General features: G+C 41.1%; 1 long non-coding RNA gene across 1 annotated transcript; it reads left to right on the top strand.

Moving 5' to 3' along the window:
- Window positions 1-6,233: 6,233 nt before the first annotated feature.
- On the top strand, window positions 6,234-21,214 carry LOC129384607 (uncharacterized). Its single transcript, XR_008612314.2, has 4 exons — window positions 6,234-6,351; window positions 8,010-8,115; window positions 10,606-10,675; window positions 18,025-21,214. It is a non-coding gene; the product is annotated as an uncharacterized lncRNA (long non-coding RNA).
- Window positions 21,215-21,323: the final 109 nt, after the last annotated feature.

Genomic DNA, 21,323 nt, shown 5'->3' with positions numbered 1-21,323 from the left:
AACGGGTTATACAGCATTGTAAGTCTTGTTAGCAGGGCACATTTTAGCCCGCGGCCCTGACATAACTAAAAAAACACCAACGTTAAAATTAGAAAAATTAGAAAATGAAAAGATACACAGTGCGTAAAGTGCTATGCTTCTGGCATAAATACAGGCTTTCTAGGATATTTCTGAAAAATGTTCTCGAAACCATTACGTGAACTCCTTACGGCGTGTTTCCCATAGTCCTTAGAGAACTCTACGTTACATAATGCTTACAGTTGGTGAAAATAAGAGGCACCTTATGGGTCAAGTGTACGCAACATTAGGTGTGTTTCAGTTGATTATGTCCTCTTTGACGCTAAATGACTGACTTTTACGAACGACGCCAAATGTTTTCAACAGCCGTTGCATAACTGCTGATGCGAACAAGATCAAACTTGGCAATAATAGAAGGACCCGCAACAAACCATGTGTGGTCGAAATTAAATGCGTGTGGATCAAGTACAGCTTTCGCAAATAATATCTGGAAAAAGTTCTTTCATATGTCATGCTACAACATCACAAAGATGTACTTACAAGCCAAATCAACATTCGGACCAACACAAAAAGACCTAAACAGGGCACAAGCGGTGACCCTACGCGAACTACAAATTGTTTGCCGAACTCGCTTCAACTCAAACGGACATTCCCTGAAGTACACAAAGGAGGCACATGTAAGATATGCAAACTAGACACGGCTACGCTAAAACACATGCTATGGGAATGTAACGCCCAACGCAAGAACGAGTTGAAACTCCGAGACCCTATCGCTGAGGTAGGCTGCCGCTCTGGACAGCTCCGACCTCGGTGACCAACTCTGGGCCGTCCAGTAGGCACGCATGCAGGCACGGAGACGAGATCTCGACGTTCCGTCGAGGGAGAACTGAGCCCGGATTGCCAAAACCCTGCCGGACAATTCAAGGAAGTTATTACCAAGCAATTGATATTACCAGCGCAGGAATTAGAATCAACTACCGCGATGTTATTTTTTGGGCATGCTATAGGCCACCGAGCGCTTCCGCTACGTTTTGCGCTGAACTTCATGACCTGCTTAATACCATCGGAACGTTTCCACACTCCCCAATTTTCTTAATGGGAGATTTCAATTACCCCACCATAAACTGGTCCTATCCTGGGCCAACTGTATCCGCCTCATCCAGTGATATCAAGGCATTTCTCGATTTGTGTTTTGATTTCCGTCTTACTCAGCTGATTAGTCAACCAACTCAAACTACATCAACCAGTGCTAACATCCTCGACTTAGGTTTGACTACCGCTCCCGTTCTTGTTAACTATTTAGGTATTTTTCCACGGCATAGCGATCATTAATTTATTCATTTCCAGCTTAAAAAAAGCGTAAACCATCCCAACAGCAAACAAAAATGCATTCGAGACCACAGTGAAGCCGACTACGCATCAATGAACAAACAACTTGAAGCGTTCGTAGAAAAATATATGCCTGAATTTCACACTCGGAGCGTTGAACAGAACTGGTCGCTTATCAAAAGTAAAGTTAATGAATTAGTACAAAAATACATACCTCTCCGAGTTGTTTCGCGTAACCATCGATCAGCGTGGTGTAATGCATCTCTAAAACGTGTCATGAGAAGGATGAAGTGCCTGTTTCGCCAAGTTAAAAAACAGAGCACAGCTCAAAGCTGGCGGGTGTATCAGCAGGTTGCTTTCCTGTTTAAAAACGCAGTCAAAGAAGCTAAACGCGTTTTCTTTTACAATACACTTCCATCTCTGCTGACTAATATTACTGAAAAAATTCGGAAAACTGTCAAGGGTTCCTAACGTACCACAATATCGTTAACTGATGCAGATGGTGCTGTTGTTCCGCAAGGAGATTGTTGTTTTGTACTCAATGAATTGGTTTCCAAATCATTTTTGAATAACATTTTGCCCTGTACTTCTCTACCTGAAGTTGTTAAGATGAATTTTCCTCACATGGAGCCCTTGTTAATTGATTACGATGGTGTCGCGAACTTGATTCGTAAATTAAAAATTTCGTCATGGTCAGGAATACACGACAATAATTCCAAGTTTTTGAGAAATACCGAAGTGTACCCCGCCATAATCTTGTGCAACATCTTTCCAAAGTTTATTCTGTCGTGCTTATTACCAAAGGATTTTAAAGTCGGCAAGGTCGTTCGATTATTTAAGTCCGGCGACGTGCATTCACCCGTAAATTACAGGCCGATTTCTCAAACAAGTGTGCCATGCAAAATCCCAGAGCATATAATATACTCTAATCTCATTGACTTCCTAGAGCCAAATTCATTTTTTCATCTTGTCAGCATGGGTTCCCTAGATCGTTTTCCTGTGATACTTAACTTATTTCATTTACACATGACATGTGTGCCGCGTTGGATAATGTATTTCACATTGACACCATCTTCTTAGACTTTTTTAAAGCATTTGATCTCATCTCTTACCAATTACTTTGTCTCAAATTAAATGCACTTAACATTGACCGTAATATTATCTCATGGATTGAAAACTTCTTATCCAATAGAACAAAATTTGTCTATGTTAAAATTTTTGAATCTTCTTGTCCTGCCAGTTCCGGGGTTCCGCAAGGTTCGGTTCTCAGACCTTTGCTTGTTCTCATGTATATTAATGATTTGCCTAACTGCGCAGCATCATCCATAAGGTTATTTGCAGATGATTGTGTCATTTACAGAGTAAAATCATCAAATTATGACACTCTAAAATTACAATCTGATCTAGACAAGGTATCTAACTGGTGTGACACTTGGGAAATGCGACTTAACACCCAAAAGTGCAAACTAATGAGGATTTCGCCTAATGCTGCTTCGTGTTACCTATCGAATTATCACTTGATGAACTCTATACTCGAAGAAGACACTTCCTATAAATACTTAGACGTCCACGCAACATCAAATTTTTCTTGGCAAACACACACAACCACGTCACTAACAATGCTAACCGCACGCTTGGTTACCTCCGTCGCAATTTCTCTATGGCCCGCGCTAACTTAAAGCTACTTCTGTACAAAACACTAATACGTCGCAAGCTCGAATATGCCTCTTCTTTCTGGGACCCTGGCTTAGATTACTTAACAAATGCAATAGAATCTATACAAAATAGTAGCGCTTGTTTCATTCTTACTAACTATTCTCGGACATCAAGCGTAACATCTATGAAGGCTACTTTAAACCTTCCTCTCCTCTCATCGCGTAGGACGTTAGCACGCTTATCACTGCTGCCCAAAGTTTATTACTACATTCCGAAATTAAAAAGTAAACTTTTCTCCGAACCTGCATACATATCATCTCGTACTGAGCGTCACCATAAATTGAGCGTTCTATATTGTCGCATGAACCTATTCTTTTATTCATTTATTTCTAAAATTACTAATCAATGAAATCATCTGCCGGCCTCAATTGTTCCCATAACGGATACATATGCTTTTAGAACTACTATTGAAGAATACCCTTGTTAAGCTGCATTTTTTTTTTATTTTATTATTATAACCTGACATCTAAACATGCTCTGTAGTTCCTTCCACTCCCTTCTGTAACGCCATCGGGTTTTGAAGGTAAAATAAATAAATAAATAAATAAATAAATAAATAAATAAATAAATAAATAAATAAATAAATGTCACGCTGTAGCTGTTCTTGTAGCTTGTAGAGTTGTAGCTGTTCTTATTAGCAGCGCTTCCCAATGCCCGGAAAGAACTCTAAGTAAAGCATTATTTGTACTTAGCAGAAATGAAGGACATAAAAAGGGCAGTGTGTGCAGAAATTGTAACGCTATCTGCTTAACAGAAGCCATACAAAAATGCTTTAACCTCGTCTTTTGCGTGTTTCCATGCGTTATACGACGTTCGCTCACTGTCCTCGTGAACTAAAGTAGGCAGCTTGCTTCTTTTAGGTGAAAGTAAAAGCCCGGTAATGGGTAATGTGTAGGCGAAGTTCCAAGTGAGTTGGTTTATTTCACGTTTGAAATAAAATATGTATGCAAGTACGCCAGAGCGTCATCAGTGCTTTACAAGTGCGCATAATTTATCCCGTTTGCCTGGAAGAACAACGAATGCCTCTGAGAATGTTTAGTGAAAATAAGGGAAGGTTATGAGAAACGTTCGAGCCAAAGTAAGTGCATGTGAAATAAATACTTCCTCCGCTAAAAAAATTAAGGAATTGTTCGAAAGTGCCATACTGCGTTTATCAGCTACGCTTCCCAATAACCCGAGGTAAGTATTTGGCACCAACTTTATGTTACCTGCCAGCGGGGGGAGTCAGATTCGGTAGTAGTTGTCGCACAACTTTCCTGACGAGATTAGAAGCACTGTAAAAAATTACTGAACTGTCCTTTTTTTCGCTTACTTTTTCATATGACGTTAGTAGGTTATAGGTAATATGTAAATAAAGTTCATTGTATCTCACTACAATACAGGCCTTAGTAGCAAGATATGTATTAAGGCTATACGGAACGTTATAACCGTGTTTTAGGAAGAACGCAAAACTTGACATGCGGCTCTGGCTGAACTGTAAACTCCAACAGGGTCACATCTGCTGAAAATGGCGCAAACATTATGCTCAATATCCTCGCGAAGTAAAATGTGTGTGGATGAATTACTGCACTCGTAAAATTTCTTTACCAAGTGCCCGAATGCATTATATGCTGGAAGGCGCCAAGAAAACCAGTCATGTAATGGTAATGCTTAAAAATGTGCGATTAAATAAAAGCCCATTGAAATTTTGATCCCAACTGCTCGAGATAAAAAACAGCTACACAGGAAATTCAGTTGTGATACTGCATGTTCACAAAAGTCTGCAGTTCTTTCATGCAGTGGCAATTACGATGATGGGGATGACGAAGCTACTTGACGACGACAAAAATCCCGTTCGTCGTCGACGACAACATTTGTTGTCAGTGTAATAGAATGGACGGACGGACGGACGGACGGACAAGACAAACTGAATTTCGAGCTCTTGACCGCTGGCGCTCTAAAGATAAGCAGATTAAATGCGCATTTTTCGAATATATGTCAATGGAAGCTTTCGTGAAGTGGTTAAGCAAATCCTATAGATTCGCCCATTTCATTCCTGTAGCGTTGGCGTACTGAAAATGGCGTTCGCATGTGCCGTTGCGCTCCCGCGCTACGTAATATGACGACTCTTATATTGGCTTCAATTTCTTCATTCCTTTCAATTTATTGAAGACAATGTCTTTTTGAGCAAATTACAGCCACTTTTCTGTATGTAGTATGTTTCTAGCCTCTTTCGTGAGCCGATCCTGGAGCTAATGCATCCTGAATATGTGGGACGATATGTGAATGATGTGCACGCCCCTTCGACCGCTTGTCACCATGATGCTCATTATACAGGGTGCTTTCTTTGGCTGCACCAAGCTTTAGGAATTGCATGGGGTAAGTAGCGCAATTCTAACGCTTTAAAGTACTCGATGCGGCGGCCATAATTTCTAGGAGAAATCGAAACGGTTACTAGAATGATAACCATAACTAAGCTATTTACCTTTTTAAATAGTGACATTACGGTACATATTTCAATCTATGACCTCTAGCTAGTGAGTATGCGAAGCATATCGACTTTGAACGAATTCTGTAAATGGCACAGGTTTCGAGATATGCACGGTCAAATTTGTGTTCAAACTGCAACTGTCGCTCGACTAAGTTTTCATTTTTTTAAAGAAAACGCTCTTTGATGCGTTGAGTTACAAAAGTAACTGGAATGCCATTGCAATGTGTCGGACACATTGACAAATGATATCTCGTAACTGGTGTAGTTGTGGTTGAGCCTTGTGAACTCACCGGCTATACACTGTAAACACAAATGAGCCCATATGGGCGTTTTAACAGTTGATATGCCATTTTTCCCCCCTAGCTTAAAATGAGTACTCCCACGAGAAGAAGTAAAATAAGCTAGAACCATTATTGTACCCCCGACCCCATTTGAAGGGGCATTGCGGTTGTAAAATGGGGGTTTTCAAGGAATAACGGTGGCGTAGGGGAAATTGAGACGAGCCAAACAGAGAAAAGAATAACTCAGCTATGACCAACAAGGCAGTCAGCCGCAGCGACAATTTCAGTAGGATTATTTCTGCAGTCAGATTCGAAATATCCCGCGCAATGTGTGTCGGCACTGTTTTTCTGTTCGGAGTAGCCGCGCCTTGGTGCTGCAGAGGACGCCGAAGTCGGAACTACGCGCGGAGGAACACCAGCCTTCGGAGCGCGCGCGTGCGCGTTGAAAGCTGCGATCGAGCAGCCATTTGCCAGCGACGGCACATTCTTCTACCGTGGTTGATGTTTCTCACTGCTTTGAACCCCCAAGACTCCACGGTAAGTGACTTTGAACGATTATTACATGTTCTATGAGTGTGCATGTGTTATAAGTGAGGAGACGCGCTGATATGACTTATTGAAGGTCTCGGTACAACATGGCGCGACAGTTGGCCGTCCAGAACCATTTTGCACGATCACTGTGTTTCTTCGAGCTTTGTCGTAATCGAGGCGACTTGAGTGCTCAGAGTCAGCGAGTGTAATTAAAAATTAGGATTTTATATAATGAGGGACTTTGCCGCGTCTTTAATTGGGCGGATGTGAGCATTCGACATGATCCCCGAAGCGCAAGCCACTACCATAATAGTTACGTGCAGTGCGAGGTGAGCTAAGCTTCGCCGCCTAACCGCGGCCTGAAAATGTGGCGGCTTTGAGCGAGAGCTGGCGGCGCTTCTTTGTGCGCGGTATCTGCTAGCTGGCGCGTACGTGGCGCCAATCCCCTAGCTCGTGCGATTGTGTGCAGTAGGTCGCCCACTTAGCGCGCATTGTGCAGATTTGCCAGTACGCTCCTTTCTATCGTCTGTGTCTCTTCGCGCCCACGTCGTTGATTGTGCAGGCAGTGCGCGACTGCGGCACGTAGCATGTAGAGCCTGCGCCCGTCGACTTTGATCTACGGGCTTGAAATGTCGGCGGCGCGTTTGTGGTATTAAAAGCGTGTGGTGAGCTTCCAACGGCACTACGGGTCAACGCCGCATGAGCTGCCGGTCAGAGTACAAGAACCTCTTTATTGTTAGCGTACTGCTTGGCGGTAACAGGTGTGTCCTGCTTGGGTTCAGATTACTGGATATGCCGTCACTTGAACCTCGGCGGCCGGAGCAGGTGAGTACCAGTGGCGCCGGCACCTCGGCGGGCAGAAAACGGTGCCCGTGCCGTGACGAGATATATCAATTTACGCGATAGCATTGCCGGTGATAGGTCATACGGGCGCGTCGCTCCATGCCTGTGTTCTTTGCTGAGGCCGCCACTACGCCTGCGGTGCACTTACTACGCTATATCTACATAGTCGATGCTTGTGCAATGTTGTTATTCAACAGCTGCAGCTGTGCTCTGGATACCTGAACTTGTTTAATGTTTAATTACTTTGCTGCTGTGCCATTGCGTATTGAGTACAGATATATAGTATTCAATTCTAGGTGCCAAATTCACACAAAGAAGTTGCGCTTTTCAACTCAGGATCATATCACACATCACAGCGTCATCCTATATTGCACGAGTATTAATAACAATATTTCTGTTGCTGGTGAGAAAAAAAAAAAGGCAGACCGATCAACCTGTAACCTGTATCTGTGAGAAAAATGTGCTTTAAGTCCGCCATTGTCTATAAAAAAAGGTACTACCTTGGTATTCAATGTCAGTAACACTCATAAGTTATGCATCCTTTTGTGTGAAATAATTTGTCTTAGAAGCCATTCATTGTAAGGGATCAGTAAACATCTCATAGCTTAAGTAGTGCATATGTGCATGAGTTGGGCAAAGGTATTGGTTTGTAAAGAGCAAAGCCATTAAGATATAAAATATTGGCAAGCTTAGTTTAACAATAAGCTGACGAATATACAAAACCTAATGCAGCAGCAGATGTTCTCCAAGATAAGCTTGTGACCAGCTTTTTTGTGTTCTGTGTGATCATTGTAATGTCAAATTTTTCATTTTTATTTCAGGACTGCGGCTGCGGTCGTTTCATTGCCAACTGTGAGGATGAAGCAGCTTCATGGCCGGAGATCGGGCGCCTCCCATCAGTTTCCCTTTTCAGCAATAGAGGCCTTGGTATGCTCTTACCAAGAGTTTGCTTTTTTACCCTGTATGTTTTGAGTGCAATGGCTAGTTTAGCGGCATTACTTAGAGTGATTGGTGTGACACCTGTTCCATAGGAGGTATGCAGGTTATCCCACGTAACTTTAGCAAACTCTTAAAAATATGAATATGCCACCTAGCTGCACAGAACCTATGTAATGTTGTTTCCTGTCTCTTGGAAATACTTGGATTTGCTGCATTTTGCCTAATTACCTAATTAGTCTTAATCAATTAATCAACTTCTCAAATGTAATTAGATAAAAAGTCTAAATTATAAAATTGTAGAGCATCGTGAAAATTTCCCAGTACAGCTATCTGTGACTCAATATGTGCTACATTATGTGTTTTTAGAGCATGAAAGAAGCCTGAGAATCTCGCAAAGTGCCTTGAGTATGTTTCTGTGTGACAGTGCCTGTGTTGTGTTCTTCCTTCAGTCCTCGTCTTGTGCGCTGTACTAACAGTCGACCTCGAGTGGCCATTCCCGTGGCAGTCTTGCATGTATTGAGTGCTTGCCCTGTATAGGCATGTGTGTTTCCAGTAAGAAAAAAATACTGAAGCAGCCCAACGTGATGTATTTCAGGACAAGTGTATGGTGTAAATTACTATGTGACAATAAAATAAACAAGACTTCACAGTAGAGGTATGCAGGTGTGTGCATCTGCATAATGACGAAAACCTCATGCAAGTTTAGAAAAATATTCATTAAGTTAGTTTCTGTCATTCTGCTCTGTCACATTATTATTGCAAAAATGTGCTCTCTAGTATTGCACGATTAAAAACAGTTCAAATACATCATTTGCTGGAACCTTGACATTCATAGCAACATAGAGAGGAATGGTTAAAAATTTGCTTTGCTTCTCTGACCTTCATTTTAGGTCCTTCTCATGTTTGCTAAGCTTCTTAAACTATCATAGACCCCTTCCAGGGTTTACAGGCAGCTTGAGCACATTGTGCCAGATTGTGGAGAAGCTGCAGAGGTCGCAGTGTGTATTGTGGTGTCCGGTAAATGCGAGTTTATTGCAAGATGCATTATGCTCAGTACCAATTATATTAAGTTATAATTTTAGCAAAAATCTGTTTTCCAGATGTATATCAATGTGTATCCAAAGAACTGCACTTTTTAAAAGAGTTGCTCATTCTCTGTCTACTGTTCGGTGTTGTTAAATGCATGTATGTTGGACAGCATAGTGCTTGGCCTTCAGCTGAAGGTAGTAGTGTAGGTAGTAGGTAGTAGTGTAGAAAGTGGTAGCAGTAGTAGCTTTATGCATGTGCATAAAGCTGCAGTAAGCCAAATGTGAAAAGATAAGGGCTAATATGATACAGCCATGTAGCAAAATTTACGCAAGCAAACTGTTTAAAGCAATGCCTAGGAAAGTAAGCAAAAATATAAGAATGTGCTTATATGATAAACAGTACCTATGTTTCAGGCGCATGGCCTTCTACCGCCATATTCCATAACAGTTCATTATTTAACACTTTAAAACTACTTGCCCTGTTTATGTCTAACTGCTCTAAATTCGAAAATTTTCATTGATTGCACTATGAAGGTTTTGGCCGTGGCTTAAGTTACTGCCAGAATTAAATATATAGTTGTGGCCGTCCTATGTGTGATAACAAAAAGCCATTTTGGAATCAGGTGACTGTTATGCAGTATGCTAAGTTTGCGTATTAGAACAGCCACTTATATTTTCATTGTAACCATGTATAAAGTATGTATGTACACATCTCGAAGCCATAGACTGTGTACTCTTAATTGGAGGTGTTATTGTGTGGAGTAGGTTTTTTTGTAAGCATTGTCTAGAATTTGCACTACATTAAGGTGTAGTGAAGCCAAGCGAAAAATATTGAGAAAATGGCTAAAGTACATTCTTAAGAGTAGTAAGCGAACTTAGATGACTTTACAGCATGTAGTAAAACAAGAATGGGAACTGAAGTGCTTAATTTTGTTCATTATTGCCATATGGCACCAACATGCAAGGAAGACAAAAGAGGAAGAGAAGTGAAGTGCACTAAAGGGCAACTCGCTCCTGATGGGAGCTGCATTCACATCTACATGATGCATGCAATCTTTATAGCAGCAGCTAACCACCTGTTCACTGTGTTGCACATTTGTATTTTTTACGTACTAAGTCTGGCCCTGGAAGTGTTAAGCAGTGCCACTTGTGGCATTGGTGCTGCATGCAAGACATCCTTCTAACCACAGGTGTTATGTATTATGTAAACCTAAGTTCTTTTAAATTCATGTAACCCACAAAAGTTCCATTTGAAAGGATGTGCCATATTTGCCACCACTGCCATGAGTAGCATTGGCTGACAGTCACAGGGCGAGACATTAACCTTGCTCAGCTATTATGCAAAACTATTTTACATACAAATGTGGTAATTAGTATACATGCCGAAAGCCTCACAGAATAAAATTTTTTATTCGCATCTTACAACGGTTGCTATTTTGCTTTAACTCAGGAGACCTTTCTACCTGCGTTGCATCCTGTGGCTGGACCACTCCAACGATCTCGGCAGAATCGTTACACAGGTGTGTTCTTTTGTGATTCTCAGTACTGATATTTTCTGGTTTACGTTCAATGTAAATGCACAGATCAAATGAAAAACAGGTTAAAAGATGAGCTCACAGGCACTGTATCCAAATGTTCGTTAGGAAGGAAAATCTTTTTTACAAGTTGTCGTTATAGCAACACAAGAGAGTGTGCACATCACACCACCAGTACCTAGCAAGCAACAGCATTATACCGTAGAAGAAGCCAAAACATCAGGCGAAAACCTGTACTAAACTAGGGACTGTATTAAGATCTTTTCGAGGCTTAAACTACTTCTTGGGTTACTCTGTCTAATTGCTTGAACTGAACTGACGTGTCCTGCAAAACAATTTGCATTCGCATTTGATACAATTTGCAGCAAAATATGAACAAAGGGCTGCAATACTCTAAGGGCCTACTATTGAAGTTGCAACCAGTCTTCCCAGTGTACTGCAGCCTCAGGAACATGAAATGTGGTACACTGTACCACATGCACACACAACAAATTTTAATCCATGGGCATCTGTACACTGTGCTTGTGCAGGACTGCGCAACTGGCTGTTTATTCGTGACTGAAACAGCTACGTACATCAAGACTGTATTGGGAAGCCACCATTTTTTTCAGTCAGTGTAACAGTCCATAAACATATGGATTTCCATGAGCATTTTGTCTGCCACACTTTTCTTTGTCGTTTTTTTTTGCACTCCAGCTTTGATGGCTGCAAGACACATCAGGCTGGCTGAAGAGACAGTGGTAGCCTATAGGTGGCCTCACAAAGTTGTTATTTTGATTTTTAAGAGCCGACTTGCTTTGGACAATGCTGAATAACACATCAAAAGGCACGGGATTATTGACAAGGTTAGAATGACTTTGAAAGAAGCTTAAGGCTTCTTTTTAACTCTGATCTGTCTGCTGAGACCAAATCATGTCAGCTTTTAATGAAGCAATGTTCAGGTTGGAAAGCTGCAAGGCTGTGTGGGTACTCAAACACCATCATTGCTTCATATAGCTGATGTTGCTGTGACATCAAGGCAGAAGCAAATGACATGGCAAAGGAAAGGTTGGTCGACAAAGGACTCATTGGCAATTATGTAGGTTCAAGGGCTATTGCACTGAGTAAGAAAATGTGTTCCTGATACAGCGTGAACAGTGTTAATGCTGAAGAACAAACTGGCACCATCTCCCCAGTCCTACACAAGCACGTGCATAGAAAGGGATGCCTGTTGGCCTTGAGGGCCACCACTGGAGGGATCACCTGCTATCGCTATGACATAGAATGTGACATCAGATGACTATAGTTCACACCTTTGCTGCAGCTCGCTGGCTGGGCAATTGAAGCCTTGATTGTAAGGATGAAAAGTTTAAATCACAAGGGGGCAATTTAGTTGCCAACTCTTACAGCATGGTTCACTACTCAGTGCTGCAGTGCTGGACGTATTTGACCAAGCCTGGTGCGAGTTCTCATGAGTACCCATGTTGAAGCTGCCGCTAGATACTTAGTTGATAAAGTCACTGAAAATGAAATTTGGTCATCGAAAGAGTCATGAAAATGATGCACACCAGGCTTGTAGCGTGCTTACTTGGTATGACCTCAGTCAAGACACCCTGTGTAGAGATGCTGGCAAAAGTACAGCAGAAGTGTGGATTGAGGAGAAAAAAATATAAGCTGTTCAAGTTCCACATATAACAAACTGATAATAAATCGCCGTTCAGCAAGAACTCCGGCAAAAGGGGCAAGCCGCACTCCCCACAACGAATGCTATAAAAACAGTACTGTTATTGCAGCAAAATTTCCTATAGCTCTTTTGATAGCTTGATAGCTGGTAGCTACTTGATGGTAGCACTTGATAGCTGGTATCACACAATGTTTTCTATGCCACGAAAATATTCCAGCACGTGGGGGCCACAATTCTCCTAGAGGCCAATACAGACACAGGTTGCCAGCAAGCATGGACTAAAGATTTTTCCGTTTGCATTGATGTAGTCTACCACATTTTGTTTTCTTGGGTGCACAGTCACACTGGGGTAACAATTTTCTGCCTGAATATTCATCGCAGGGAGCACTGCAGCCACCTAAAGCGAGTTTTTTGTTCACACCTTGCCACAGATGCGGCAAGATGTAGACTTGACCCATTTTTCTAGGCACAAGTGTTGGGTTCAAGAAAGAACACAGAGTAGCTTAAGAACTTTATTCCTTCTAGATTTAAGGCATGGGGCCAGGTATTAACCATTGTTTTAAGAATTTTACCAAACCGGTAAAGATTCTTTCTTGAAAGTCTTCTCATATCAGCTTGATACAGTCCCTGGCTTAGTATGGGTGCATGTGCTGTGGCTTTGTTTTAGTCTGTTTAAAAGGTCATTTTTCTTTTGAGTGTTCCAGTCGCAAAGAAATCACAAATATATTTTGATTTCAGGAACCCTTGTGACATTACACAATTCCTTTACATGTTGCAACCAAGCTTATTTTTTAAACACATGTCTTTCTTTCACCATGAAAAAAGCATCTTAGATGAAACAAGGCAAAAATGGCTGCTTATGCATTTGTACGATATTCCAACTGAGAGGGGTGAAAAGTAATAAAATGTTCTACTTTCATAATTTTTCTACCATGTGTACAACATTTCTTAATAGGCATGAAGCAAATTCGCTTTTATCACTAGCCTATTACAGAAACAAAAAATGACAAACTGAGCTTTTAAGGGAGCCCTCAGAAGGGCCCAGTTCGTGCGTCTTCTTTTCTAGGGCCACGGCTGTGAGCACAGCTGAGCACATCTGCAGCCTGCACACCCTGTTCTAGAGGTGATCTGCTGCGTGTGGAAAGACTAGACGTGCTGATATGGCGTGGTACTGTGTGCACAGTCTTCCCACGTGTTTAGTACACGGGGTTGCATAATCTGTAGTTTCACAGATGCATTGAAGTTTGAGACAGACAAAGCATTCGCCTCCACTGCCAGCACTTTTCATGATAGTGTCATTCCACTGTGTGTGGCAGTATCAAAGAGGACAGGGTGGATGCGAAAGCAAGGCTGGGTTTGCTTCATGCTACGTATGTGAAGGTATCGTTAACACACCGTGAAACCGTATCTTTGGTCGCTGACTCTCAAATTCAAAATTTTTTTCTCACTCAGATTTGTGTTTTCTGACTGCAGCCCTTTCCGTGGGAAAACAACCCATTTGCAAATGTATTTGTTTGACTAAACGGGCGAATCTGAGTACAACAAACCAAATTGCTGATTTTAGTGCATTCGTTATGTTAGGGTTCCTTTGTATATGACTCCAGAAAAAGCCGACCATTGTCTGCTCACACTCCGCCGCGCCCGCCCATATAGGAATAAACTTAATTTTTGTTGGCCACGATGCTTATCGGTGTAGTAGCTGTCGTGTGTCCACCCATACACATTTTGTTGGCTTCCCGAAAACCTCAAAGAACAGCTGTATTTTGCTTATGTGCATTCACTAATCAAATAAGTACATGTTTGCTAGAATCCCCATAATATTGAGTCAGCTGGTCTGCTTGAAAATGTTCAAAATATGGCAGTTAGATTTGTAATAGGAAGTCATACTAAAAGGCTTTGTATTACTGAGAGTAAGGGTAAGCTGCAATGGCAGGATTTAAAAGACTGGGAAATCTCTTCAGTTAAAATTATTTCAAGCATATACTGTTCCAAACATCTAGAGATAGAGAAATTCATATCAGGCTATCATCATACCTCACAAGAAAGAGATTACACTAAAAAGGTTTATTAATTTCCTTTTACTTACAGGTGATGCCTCACATTGTTTTTTCCTTGGACCAAAGGGACTGCAAGGTTTTTCAGCCTGCAATTGTTTGCATAGTTTTCAAAGATAATTCCCTCCCTGCTTTGTGTGCTTGATTTGAATGTAAGTTACATTACACAGAATGTATACCCCCCTGCAATGCCAGTACAGGCGAAGCAGGTACTAAATGAATAACCACGAAAGGATTTTGGAGCGAGCAAAAATGGCATGTGCAATAGATATGCGTAGATGTCCCGTTGGTGTTGCTGTCAAACAAGAAATTGGGATATCGAGGAACTGAGCAAAGTAACTACATGTGTGCTTGCCAAACTATAGCTGTCATTTACACCTTGATTGTGACTTAGCTGCCAAAAGAAGTTTTTTTGTCTTGTTCTTTTTCTGTTAAAATGTACTTTTTTCTTTGTCTACTTTCGTTTGGGTTTTTGTAGCTATATCGTGCACATGGGACCAATAATGCCGTGTGGAAGTTAGTGGTTGTTGGTATTTCTCACTGCCTGTCGTTTGTTCAATGTGTGTACTAAAGTCAATAGAGCACCAACCAGTATAAACCAGTGTGTTGAATTTGTTTTCTTGTTTTAGTACAAATGATCTGACTGGTTATGTGCCCAAATAAACAATTAGATTATAAAAAAGTTCATCAGAACATGTCATGCATTTTACTTATAATTACCCTATTTCAACTGCAGAACCCACATATTAAGGCATGTAGATTTAAGTAGAACAAGCCTTTTTGCAATCCTTAGTTCTGAATAGGTGAGAGCAGTGCTAAGGACACAAAGTGAGTCCACATAGATAAATGGCATGGTGCACTGTGCACTGACTAATAATTGATGTGTTTTCGCAACAGACAAGCAAATAAATATCCAGTAATGTCTTGTCAAAGGCACGAAAGCTCATAAAGAGGCAGGGGGTGGTCAGATACAAATGTGCCGTGGTTTCAGGTTTGTTAACAAGCATACCACTTTTCCGTAACTTCAGAGAACAGGTGCTGCGCTGACACATTAATCTTTTTTTTTCTTGTTGTTATTTTGTGGGATTTGATTAGTTTCTGGGTTAATGGTTGCTGCTTTCACTAACATGTTGCACTTATGAAATTTGGGCTATCATCTGCACTGTTTACAGTGTATGTACTCTTATGGTCACATTATAGCGGTTCTTAATCGTCAAGGCTCTCATTCAAATATAAGCTTGTCTGGTCTACATATGCTGTCCTTCATGCCAAAGGAAAAAGAGATTAGTTTGTGTCAGAAGGAAAGAAACTGAGACTGGTGTCTATTATTGCACATAAAAAAGTTGCGTTAACATTTTTGCATAATTTCAACAACTTATTTAGTGCATTTCTGTAACATTCACACTCTTTCTTATCCACTTAGGTGTAAGGAATAAAGGCAAAAAAGTAAAGCATTGCAGTGGATTTAACTTAATGCTCTTGATTCTTCTTACCTTCTTGATAGCTTTTCTATTTGGAAGAGCATATGTACAAAAGCATGTTTTGACCAAATAGGCTGCTGTTTGGGAGGCTTTGCAAGCACCACTATAACGTGACAAAAGCAGTGTGTGGCCATTTGGTTATATTAATTCTGGTGTAATGACACCACAAAAAGTAAACAAAGATATGTACGCACATGACACAAGCACCGGATCTCACTTCAAGCTTTAAAATAAGGAAACAGGCAATATTTAATAACAGGTGGAGACATGATGTGATGATATCTGTTAAAAGAAATTCTTTATGCAGTGCAACTAATGGATCACTGATACATTCGTCATTCTTTTTAAATATTGCAAGCCACAATTACCTTGCATGTTGTCAGGTCGTAATACCCGGCTACAACGCAAGTTTTGTGGAACACAGGACCGCAGTCACATTCTTTGCAGTATTTAACATTGTCTGATGGAGGATTGTTTCACACGGATGACTCATACTCCCTCAATTTCCCTGATTTTGCATTAATAGAGCATCCCATCTGTCCAATGTAGGCACGGCCTTATCATGGCAGCAGACTACACAACGCTTGCGGCCTAGCTCACTAGATGCATATTGTGCTTCAACCACAACCAACCTTTTCCTTTTTTTGGCTTCTGCCTTTTATTACAGCACAAAACTCTCCTAACAAGGGCCTGAGAAAACAATGATTTGCGCAACTAAATTAGGCATGAATATGGAATATAATGAATGAGATGAAGTAAAAAAGTGGTTGCAGTTGTTTCGTATGCATTTGTAATTTTCATCGGTAATTGTGTAGCTGGTCTCTACGGGCAAAAAATTTTTTTTTCTGTATGAAACGTGATGAGAGATTTGCTCTGATGAGAAAAAAAGACAAACCAGGAAAACAAATTAATTTGTTGCGTGCAGCACAATTTGCAGGCGGTGCACTGTGCAACGGAGGTTATGTACAGTCAGCCATTCCCATCCAGTCATGCTTGCATTGCATACACACATTGTATTAATTTGAGATTGCGGATAATGAAGTTTGTGTGGAATAACTCTCATTCGCACATAGTGATGCACTGCAAAATCGATTGGTTCGTTCCTGTGTTCACCAAAACTCGTAGCCAGAAATTATGAGCAGATGTACATAAGATAATTAAGCTTTGGCAGATTAGCACGAAAAGGACAAATGCATCAGTCATTCTCAGTTACATTGCACAAAGAATTTGTTTTTGAATTAATGACATCACTTCCTGTCACTATGTGTTGTATATGATGTCTGTTTTCTTATTAAAGCGAGAGTTGAGGTTAGGCACTTGTGTCCTGCATGTCTTTGTCTTCGTTTGCTTCTGTGGTGCCATTACACCAGAATAAGTTCATGACAGGAGCTGCCAGTCTATGCAGTTATACTACATTGGGCTCAGTACGCCTGGCGGCCTGAATGTGACGAGTGCGAAGTAGCAGTAAGAACTTCAGAAGGGTAGAATTTTGTGTCGGTGGCGCATATTACAGTATGGTGAAGCGCTATAGATGGAACAGTGTGAGGCGAGACAGATGGGAAAGTGCTACAGACAACTGTGAATGTTTACTGGAAAGTTTCGCTGCAGCGGGACAATGCATGCGTTATCCTGGTGCAGCAAAATTTGCCAATGTTCATAGTTGTCAGTAGCACTTCCCCATCTACATTACACTTCACCGTACACTAGTAGCAGTAACAACAGCAACCAACTGACCCAAGCAATAATGAAAGCCCACAGAATTGCCAAATTGTAGGAGAAATGTTTCAGTGTAACACATGTTTTGTTAACTGACAAGCAAATGGCATACATGTCTGCGAACCGATGATCAGACGCATTTTTCATGCACATACATTATTTTGTACAACTGCTTCCTGCTTTGGTTTTTTATGCTTTTAGGAAGCATTCCAAAGTGCTTAACTGTTTGTCTGTTCTAAAATTGAATCTGTTCTCAGCCAGCAGTATGTGGCATTACTGCATAAGCCCTTACTTCGTCAGTGTCCTTCGCACTGTTCCCAACTAAATATGAATAACCAAATAACCATGTTTTTAAATTTTCAGATTATGAAGAAAATACTCTTAATATGTATTTCATTAGAAAAATTTTCTCAATTTTAGGAAGAAGTCTGGCTGGCCCCAAGCCTGGTGCAAAATGAAGAAATGGCACTCCACATCAATTCATGTTTACTTGTCGTCATAACCAGTCTGTTAGCCTAATTTTTGGTTCTTCCTATTGAATTCTCAAGAAAGGTACCAACTCTGTCATTCATTGAAAACAAATTTTTGCACTTGGGGATGCAGCCATGCACAAAGCCTTTGAGCTCATTAATATCTTTATTCTTTAAAGAAAGTGCAGCTCCTGCGTGGAGCATTAGGTTGAATAAGACGAGGGTAAATGAAAAGATGGCGAAATTAGTCGTCAACAGTTGTCCAACAAAGGAAGTCTCAAGCTGGAGGCAATATCTTTGCAAGAGAACCAAATGGCTCCAGCCTGAGACATTCGTCGTTCAACCTGGCAAGTCTCCTTCTCGAAATATTTCTTCTAGCCTGAGACCTATATCCATTCCACCACCCTTGACCGACAATACACCTATACATTTGGCAACCCATGGAAAGGTAGCAAATTCACATTCAAGGAAAGGGAATGTAGTGTGCACCCTGGAAGGTAGCATGAACAGTATTTTATTTACTTAATGAAATGCAGATTTGCTACCCAATTACTTTATTTTGATCCCCGTTTTATAGTTGGACAGCATGGTTCCTCAGAGAGAATAATAATTCGAAGCTCACACAATTTTGGTCCTTTATGTCTGTTAAATCTGTCCTGGTTGCTACACTATCAGCCCTGTCTGCAATTGCATAGCAGTGTTTTTAGCATGCATCCGAATTCAAAAGAATAGTTAGGCTTCTACCTCACAATGTTTGCTACTGTGTTGCAGCTCGAATTCTATGTCTAGGTGGTCACTGTGATGCCATGCGCTTTTTAAATAAGACCAATATGCTATTTGAAGGGCAATTAAATGCAATCTCAAATGACGTCAGCTCGGGGAATGACACAATTGGAGGTCAATGTGATAAGGAGGATTTGATTTCTGAAAACAAGGCACTTAAACGGGAGAAAGCATGACTAATTTCGTCTAAAGATGCTGCTATTGGATATGATGAGGGAAGGTACTTGTTCGTGGCTGCATTTGCAACATGTTACATTGCTGGCTTTATATATTGCACTGGGTATAGTGAAATGTTGCTGCTTGCACAATATTCAACTAAACATGGTAGCCATGCTAATGTGTCCATGCAGAACACAACTCATCCACTATTATGGACTACAGTGGAGTCTCGATAAACGAAAATCGCTTCGAAACTGCCGCTTAAATAGGACACCATCCTGATAATTGGTTGGCTCTCTGCAATGTCTCTCAGTAAATATAATGCCTGGTAAATGGAACCAATTTCCCTGGCACCTTGAGGCTCCATTTAAAGAGCACCCACTGTAAAAATATAGGGGGGATTGTGTTTGGAACTTTCGTAAATGTAGTTTTAAACAAAACCGCATTTCAGTGGGAGCGAAATGCAAAAGCACTCGTGTACTTAGGTGCATGTTAAAGAACCCCAGGTTGTCCAAATTAATTCGGGGTTACTCGCTATGGCATGTGTCATAATCAGAAGGTGGGTTCTGGTTCGTAAAATACAATAATGTTTAATAGCTTGCTCAGAAATCCAGCACTAAATTATGTAGCTTGTTTGTGTGATGAGTCCCAATTTCTTAATTTAGTACTTTGACATTTATCATATTTGTGTGCTAGTCCATGCAAAATACCACTGATCGGCCTCATTATACCAGCCACTGTTAATTAGGAATGGCTTAGTCAAGCAACTTAAACTTACAGCACAAACACCTAAGACGAACCACAAAAGGAAGATACGACACACACTGGTGCTAACAACTTCTTTATTTCTTCGTCGTCGATGCAATATAAACCCTAGGCCACACTACCGCGCAGGCACTCGGATTACATTACAGAGATCTGCCAAATTATCACATACGCAAGCGTAGGAAGTCAAATTCAGATGGATGCAGGGACAAAGATATCTTACTAATGCAATTATAGCCCTGCCTTTCTTGTGGTAGGCCTCTAAGGCAAGCCGCACATGCTCATTCTTGCTTTTGCCAAGAATCGACGTCCCATCAAGTTGTGCCTCACAATTGTTGCAAGAGCTTATATGCGCACCAAGGTGCGCTCCTCTATCTACATTTTTGTTTACTTGTTGCGCATGTTCCCTGAGTCGCTCATTGACGCAATGCCCTATCTAGCCAAGCTATGTCTTACCACATGAGAGTGAATGGTATAAACCACGCCGACCGCGCACAACACGTATGAAGCATCATGCCGAATTTGGCATCCTCCTCTGCCCTCTCCGCAGGTGCGGGAGCATAGCTTTAAAAGCTTGTTCGGTGCAGAAAACGCCAAAGGAACACTATGCCTGCAAGCAATTTTCTTGAGTTGATAGATGACCTTATGTGTTTAAGGGACTGCGCAGGGAACATGCACAAAAAGTAAACAAAAATGTAGATAGAAGAGTGCACATTGTTGCGCATATAAACTCTTGCAAAAATTGTGAGGCACGACTTGATGGGACGTCGATTCTTGGCAAAAGCATGAATGAGCTTGCGCGGCTTGCCTTAGGAGCCTACCACATAAAAAGGCAAAATGATAATTGCATCAGTGACATAGCTTTGTCCCGGCACCCATCTGAATTTGAGTTCCTACGTTTGCATATGTGATAATTTGGGAGATCTCTGTAATGTAATGTGTGCGCCTGTGCAGTTGTGTGGCCTAGGGCATATATATGCATCGACGACGAAGAAATAAAGAAGTTGTCAGTTAGCGCCAGCGTGTGTCGTATCTGCCTTTTGTGGTTCGTCTTAGGTGTTTGCGCTGTAAGTTTTAAGTTCAGAATTATGTACCAACTAGGCCAAATGAAGTTTTACTCTTAGTCAAGCGAGCTCAATATATAGTCTGTGCAAAAGTGTGGAGTGTCAGTACAAAGTAACAGTTCAAACACATGGCTCTGTAGTTACAGTTCAGTATGAAAGGAGATAAGATTTCTTAGCATTTCTTTCATTTACTAATTTCATTGTGTTAGGACATGTAGAATACTAGCAACTGGCATGCTTACAATGTACAGTGCTCTTTTTTAAAATCCAGACAATTGTTTTACTGGGGCAGAAATGTGCTTTCTTTTGGGCCCGGAAGTGAACATATATTTCTTACATTTGGTGTAAAATAAATTTTCTTCACTGTCAGTGTGTGTCTCGTGCATTTTTCCTTTCAGCAAGTCGCAACTGCTCTCGAAGGCGTTTGCTGGCCTCTGAGGCACTGCCAAGCTAGGACGACTGTATCAAAGCTTTGCAA

The sequence above is a fragment of the Dermacentor andersoni genome, chromosome 5, assembly GCF_023375885.2.
Source record: "Dermacentor andersoni chromosome 5, qqDerAnde1_hic_scaffold, whole genome shotgun sequence".
Lineage (NCBI taxonomy): Eukaryota > Metazoa > Arthropoda > Arachnida > Ixodida > Ixodidae > Dermacentor > Dermacentor andersoni.
The sequence above is the reverse complement of the archived record's forward strand: the minus strand, read 5'-3'. Positions and strand labels throughout refer to the sequence as shown.